The following is a 7,832-nucleotide window of genomic DNA, read 5'->3' as shown; positions in this document are numbered from 1 at the left end:
TATATGTCCGGAATTTCCCAGACATGCCCGGAAATTTACTGAAAAATCTGTGTCCGGGAGGAAATTCTGAAATATGCCTAAATGTCCGGAATTTTGAAGACTTGAAGTAGGCTCGAAAGTTTTTCGTAAATTAATTTATATAATGTTATTTTCAAGAAGATTTATGCTACAACACAACAAACAATACAGTGGAGGGCGTATCGGAAAGAGAACTGATATGCTATTTGATGGTCGGGGTATATTTATATTGGTATGTGCACCAGACACCGCCCTCGCAAAAAATGCAATCAAAAATAAATATAAATAACCATGATATACTGAAATAAGTTTAATTGTAATCGGAATTATAAGCTAACGGTATAGTCTAGGGGTTCTCAACCTTGGGCGGGGGAAGCTCTCAGGGGGCGCGAGAAAATAACCACGTCTGTAAGAATTCTGACTTAAAATGTGCATCACAATCATTCTGAGAAGACGATTGTTAAAGATGAAACTTATTCCGTATTCAAGAAATCTCGCCGAATTCTAACTCCAGCATTCGCACTCAACGGAGTATAGGCTGATTTCAATTTAGCAATCAGCTAATCAAGTTTTCAGTCGGACCACGGAACATTTTCAAGTTGAAAATGAGCTCACGACCATAAAAGGTTGGAAATCACCGGATGTGCAACCTGCTAGTGCATTTTATAGTATTCTAATATATGGAAGAATCAATATTAGTGTCAGAATTCATTCATAAAATTTAACAACCAGATGCATATAGTAAGTGCCTCCCAAGTTACATCGATAACCCGATGGTGGGCCCAAGAGAAGTGCTTTTTTTGGGTGGAGGGGGGCTGAAAAATGTTGGTACGGACCTGGTTAAAACACACAACCAGATAGCCGCACCGACCTAACAGTATAGCAGGGCTGTTAAACACAATCCCGACAGGCTATACATGGCCCGCCAGACGATTTGTATCCGACCCGTGAAGAAATCTATTGCCAACCCTAGCAAGTAGCAATCACCAGAGCCCACATTACATATGGTCCAATTCATGACCTATGTTCCACTCCAATCCAGTCCTATATACAGTTGATGGGCATTGCTTTCCTAGTTTGACGTCATATTGACAGACAATGTGTTATTCCCAGAGGTGGTCAAAGTAGTCAAGAAAGCTACTCAAGTAGAAGTAATGGTAGCGACGCAAAAATCTACTCAAGTACAAGTAGTAGTACTTCTTACATAGGCAACCTAAAACTACTTGAAGTAGAAGTAGAATTTGCTGGCTTTAAATCTACTCAAGTAAGTAAGTAGTTTTGAAAACGGTCATAATGCGTTTGCATGAACTTTCAAAAGCTGCAAATTGAGCTATGAGGAGGGTACAGAGAGCTTCATGTACAATGCATATTGATGCATCCCAGAAGATATAAATTTCCTACAGCATGAGCATTCGACTCAATCATGAGATGTAAATGATTGTTTTGCTATGGAAATGAGATACTAGCCTTTTGTTTACTAAAACATCCCGTTTTAGAAAATGTCATGGCATGTTCCCTTCACGCATCTTACGGCCTTTAATTTAGTCGAAGAGCAATACGGAGAAGTTGAATGGACACGATGTGATTAGGACACGCCCTGGGCTGCTAAATTACGATATGATGGGCAACTGCTACATTGCGAAACGGTAGTTTCAAACGTTATGATGGGCCATATTTACTGTGACGAAATATGTCATATGTGCGACAATGTGGTGCAATGCAACCTGCAACCTAAATAAGATATTCACTTTCGTGAAAACATATTTGTAACTCAATATCTACTATATGTGAAGCGCGACGGAAATTATGGGTGTGACTTAAATTTTCCTAAAATTGAAAGTTAAAAGTCCGTGAAAACAGCCCGAGAATTCCCCAGTTTCTCTTTCTAATTGGAGGGTTACACTACTTCTACTTGACAAACTGAAAATAGCGAAAAGTAGGTAGGTAGATCACTGAATATTATGAAGCAGAAGTAGCGAATATTCTATCTACTTGAGTAAGTAGCAGAAGTAGTGGAAAACTACTTGAGTACTTCGAAAAAGTAGAAGTACTTCGTTACTGACCACCTCTGGTTATTCCTCATTTCTGAATCCGCTAGTGGGCGCTAAAGAGTGTCCCGAATTTGCTTAACATAAATATGGTAACCCTAGCCTAGCCCAACTTATCACATCACATGTTTTGTGACCCGCTCGTCTGCAAGGGTTCTTATAGGGAATTCTGATCATAAATGTTTTTTATTAGGCTTATCTTAATTTGCCTTCATGCTCCTATCTCGCAGTCACCGTCAAGGAGAAAGCAGTAGTTCCAATTCATGACCTTTTGATAAAACATCTGAAGATTGATATAAAATTCTGCTATTTCGTAAAAAGATATATGTTGACGGTGTAGAACAGGGGTGTCATAAATAGTATGTTATTTATCTACAGTCATCATAACACATATTTTCTGACTAGGCATTTTCCCTCCAATATTCCAGTTTCGTTGTGCAGGGAAATGGCTTGTGTTATCGAAGAAATCATCAAGTAGTATTTGGTTGCATTACGGCAAGCATCGCTTTGTTGTACGCTGGGCGATGCGAAGCAAAAGCGGTACAACCATTACTGTCCGATCACTCTTACTACCCAGGACGAGTATGGCCGCCAGGCCTTCACAGTCCGATCGGGATCTGAGGCCGCATTGACGGGCCAGTATCCCGGGGTACACGTATGGTGGCGGAGGGATCCGTGGCCGCAGACGCCCCTCTAAAGCCTGCTTGTGCCGACCGTATAAACTTGTAACAAGAGAAAACAGGAAGAAAACGGAAGTAACCTTATGGGTGCCTTTATGTCCAATGACACAAAGGGCCCTATTACGGGCGCTTGTGGCACATAGTGGTGTCGTGTACTGCCAGAGGGCTCGTCACAAGCGTCACAGGGGGAGGTTTACTGCGGTTCCTCCAGACCCCTGAAAAAAAATCAACAAAAGCTCTTGATGCAGAGGAGAAAACGAAAGTCGAGAACATCAAGGGCAATGAAAGTGGAATATGGGACAATTCTACCTGCGCAATCGCACCTGTGAGGGTAACTAATCTGGATTTGTTTTGTATCATCAGTGGTACATCAGAGAAGCTCAGTGGTACATCATATTTATGCGACAATATCAAAGATAAAGGATTTGTGTCCAAAAAGAGGGCATCAGGGCAATGTTTGATATCATACTTTGTGAGAAACAACCAGATCTACTCCATCGCAAAATAATGTCAAGGTCCAAATAGGCTACTTGAGACAGCAAAATCAAACGGTGACTTAAAACACTTTGCCCAAAACATGTTTTAAACAGTGTTATAAACAAAGGCCTTTAAAAAAATTTCAAGTTGTAAAATTATACCATAATGGTGTAAATACTTCCAAAAAACATTTCGTATGAGCCTACGGACAATTACCACCCGATGTAGCCGACGTATATCGATATGGGATGGTTGGTTGGAGCCCTCAAAATTATCGGTTCAACATTATTAGATATTTCGTCAAAGTAGCTATATTTACGCTATATTTTCCATTGTTAATGTCAATCCACTATGGCGTCACAATTGAATATTCGAGACGTCATGACTCATGGCTTTGAGAAAAAACATATTTTAAATTAGGGCCTTGCTTTAAACATGTTTGTTTCAAATTGATTTTTGTTTAATGCAACCCTACATTTATATGCTGCTGTTGGAAGAGGAGTGCTGCTGTAGACAAGAAAAGAAATCCCAGCAATTTGAAATATCGACGAATATGGAATGAACGCTTTCACCGACAAGATAGCGTAATGGTGAAGCATCCGGCTTCTTGATCGGTAGGTCGTGGGTTCGATCCCCAGCCTTTGAATAGTCTTTGTTGACATTTATACCATATTTACGGGAATAATATGAATATAACCAAATATGTTCCCGACATCATTCGGCACTTGTTTGCGAAATATTGAGAATGAAGTATTGCGATCCATATGCATAGTATTCGGTGACCTTTATACAACATTTACGGGGATAATATGAATGAAACCAAATATGGTGCCGACTTCATTTCGGCACTGGTCGACGAAATATTGACAATGCAGTACTGCGAGTCATATGCATAGTCTTTATTGACTTCCATCTAACATTTACGGTGAAACTACGAATGAAACGAGATATGATCCCGACATCATTTCGGCACTGGTCGACCAAGTGTAACAAAGTATTGCGATTCATATGCATAGTGTTTGATGACCTTTATATAACATTTACGGTGATACTATGAATGAAACCAAATATGGTCCCGACATCATTTCGGCACTGGTCCGCTAAATATTGAGAATGAAGTACTGCGATCCGTATCCATAGTTACGTTGAATTCTGCGTCAGGTGAAATACAGATGACGATCTATAAGTGATGCGACCGCGTCGAGCGTATTGTGTATATATACTATTGACACATAGCACTACTGGCTCAATTGTAGTTTCCCGCGAAGGAAATATTATGGTCCTATTGACTTATATATGCACCCGACCCGTATATCTTCCTTGTGGGTTCCTGACAGCAACCTGGCGTTAGAGTAGGTGGCACTTTGAAATCTAACTTAGTCTAGGGTTACCATATTTCTTCGACCCAAATTCTGGACACTCTTCAGCGCCCACTAGTGGATTTCAAAATGAGTTATGACGTCATAGACCAGAGGTGGCCACGATCCGGTTCAGGAGTATGTGGCTGTGTGTTGTGTAACCGGGACCGAAAGCACATGTTTTCCGCCCCTTCCGCCCCAATAAACCATGATTTTGAGCCCACACTATGGGGTAATCGATGTAACTTATGGGGGGGGGGGGTGCTCTCTGTATGAATCTAGTTTCTATATGCATCTGCTGTGATTAAATTTTTTAAATTAATTCTGTCAATAATATTGGTTGTTCCATATAATACTATATAGATACTACTCTCCGCCCACAGTATCAGAGTTAGCGGTAGAGATGGTGGAGGATGATGACTTCGAAAATACACGGAGCGTAATTGTACGTAGTTAAGTCAAGATTAATCATCAGCCTCATGCCGGTGCGCATCACGAAACTTTAGAAACACTCCAGATCCAGTGGTTTCCAACCATTCATGCACCATGGTCGCAACTCCATCTCCAATTTGAATATGTTCCGTGGCTCAGATCAAAATTTGACTACTAAAAGAAGTCAGCACCTTTACCCAGACTTACTACGTTCAACATATTCGCAAACCCCAGAATAAAGGCAAACGACCTCCACGTTTGGAGCCACTATCTTTGAATAAAGCATTTAAACGGCCTTAACCATTTCTAGGAATATACCGTTCTCCTATAATTGCGGTTACAATAAGGTCGTTCCAGTAAATGCAGGTTGTTTTTATTTATATTTTATTGCAATTTTTGCGAGGGTGGTAGACTCCATATTAAAATTAATAAATGTGGTAGTAAATCGCGTGCAGCGCGAGGAAAAATATCATGCATCAGCATAAATAGTCCCAAAAATAAGGTTTTTATGTTGATTTACGAAAAAATTATGAGCCTACGTCAAGTCTTCAAAATCCCGGACATTTGGCATATTTTAGAAATTCCTCCCGGACGCTAGCTTGAACAGTGAAATTCCGGACATGTCCGGGAAATTCCGGACGTATGGCAACCCTAACTTAGTCTTAGACTGATCTGATACGTTTGCCAGATTTCAATTTCTCGAAGGTCTCTGTTTTCATTTTTGAGAGTAAAAATTTTCGGAAATGAGCCACCAAGGACATCCAGGTACTTCGCATTCTCGACGACCCCCATAGAATAGACAAACGACCACATGGGGGTTGCGACCCCTTTAGGTTGGGAGCCCCAGATCTATATCATATTTTCAAAATAATACTGAATTTCTATTGAATTTATTCGTCTGTGAATTTTTTAGTATTGTTATTGTGGTCGGCAAATCTATAAATCTAATTTGCTGTTCATTTGGAGCACAGATGGAGGTCTCTCGACTTCACTATGTATAAGAATCTTTTTTACGGCATGAGCAATGTCTAAAATTCTTCGAGTTTAGAACAGTGTGGTATACGTTTCGCAGCAAGATGTCAGCTGCATTTACCGACAACAGAACGGAACAGACCACTGCTTTTCCACATAATTTCGATGCCATTGAATACAATAGTAGTTTAACTGTCTTCGGAGTGTTATCTGTTGTCGGATTAGTGACCAATGTATTGATGATAGCGATTTTGTTGCGGATGAGAAAGACAACGTTCCATGTCATTTTGAACGGATGCGGTGAGATGAATCCTGCAAAATGTAAAATATTGGTATTTGCTTCTTGGTTAGTTGCTATGGTAACATCTTTACCTTACATGTTCATATTCGATGTTGTACAGAAAACCAGCGGGGACATGGCTTGTGAGAATCAGAACGTGGAGGTTGGTTTCTGGCATTATTTGACGATACCGTCCTTAACGATAGGAATTCTGATGCCGATATTAGTTATTATTGGATAATGCCTCACCATCATGATTTTTCTGGCAACTAGGAAGAGATCGGCCGCCGCAAAATCGAAAAGTGCTGCATCGAGTCAGAGAGACAGGCAAATCCTTTGACAACTTGCAATGATAATCACCAGCTTTTTGATTGGCTACGGGCTGAGTTATGTTTTGTCAGCGTACATGATCGGGAACACCTCACCGATGTCGACAAATATTGCGGTATCACTTGCTTCCCATATGGTGGTGCGTGTTACGGAATGCATCAACCCATTTATCTACTACTTCGGTTCGAGTGAGATACGGAGCGCGGCCGCGAAAGCTTGGAGTAACTTACGGAAGAAGATTGGATGTCCCGCAACAAAAACAGTTGTGCAAGGAGTAAACGTAACAAAAAAGAAATCATACACCTTACCTGGCACTGGACACTCTGGACATGCTGCGACAAGCGTGTAATTAATTTTGTATTTTTGTGAATGCTGTGAAATGATGTTGACACAAGCAATTGTTACTCAGGGAGTAACATATATGTTATTCTCAAATCCAAAATGCAACTTCGGATTCGGTTGGTAATGTAAATTTAGATCATGCATTCATTGGATATTATGTCCAATTGCATGGGCATGAAGTCACTAAACAGTCGCTTCAAAATTGAAATTTTAGCAATGGAATGTTCAAATCAAAATGAAATTTTGTCAACTTCAGTAAATTCAATAGCGACTGAAATATTTAGGTGTACATATTACATATTACGTTTTAAGTCCAATTCAAAATTTCCGCTCATATCTGGCGTGATCGATATATTAATTATTATTATTCGATATAACTGATATCTTTCATACCTTCTACTCATTACCAGACCACGACCTGACATATCGATCTCGCCGTCCGTCACAAGCCCCATGATTTCGTCGCTTATTATTTTATATATCTTCTTTTACTATCATTTAGTGTGCATGCCTCCTATTTACATCGCCTTGACCCAGGTGGGTACTACTCCAAGTGGTTTCGGCACTTGAAATGATGACATTTTATGAATAAACTTGAAACATGAAACCTGCTAAAGATATATACGAACACGATGCAAGATTTTAGTCGACGCGATATAACTAGGGTTGTGTTTAAAACAAAAATCAATTTAAAACACACATGTTTAAAACATGGCCCTTGTTTAAAACATGTTTTTTATTGTTTTTTTTTTGTCCACCCATGATATCCTATTGATGACGAATACCTTCTAAAATGACGATACAGTGATTACTGCGACTGCACAACATGGAATTCTCGAATAAAATTCTTGTATTCATCGAATATTTTATTGAAAAAAAATCACCGAGTGGCTTC

The sequence above is a fragment of the Botryllus schlosseri genome, chromosome 8, assembly GCF_051294905.1.
Source record: "Botryllus schlosseri isolate E-star chromosome 8, Bs_hap1, whole genome shotgun sequence".
NCBI classification, from domain to species: Eukaryota; Metazoa; Chordata; class Ascidiacea; order Stolidobranchia; family Styelidae; genus Botryllus; species Botryllus schlosseri.
Note: the sequence above shows the minus strand (reverse complement) of the source record.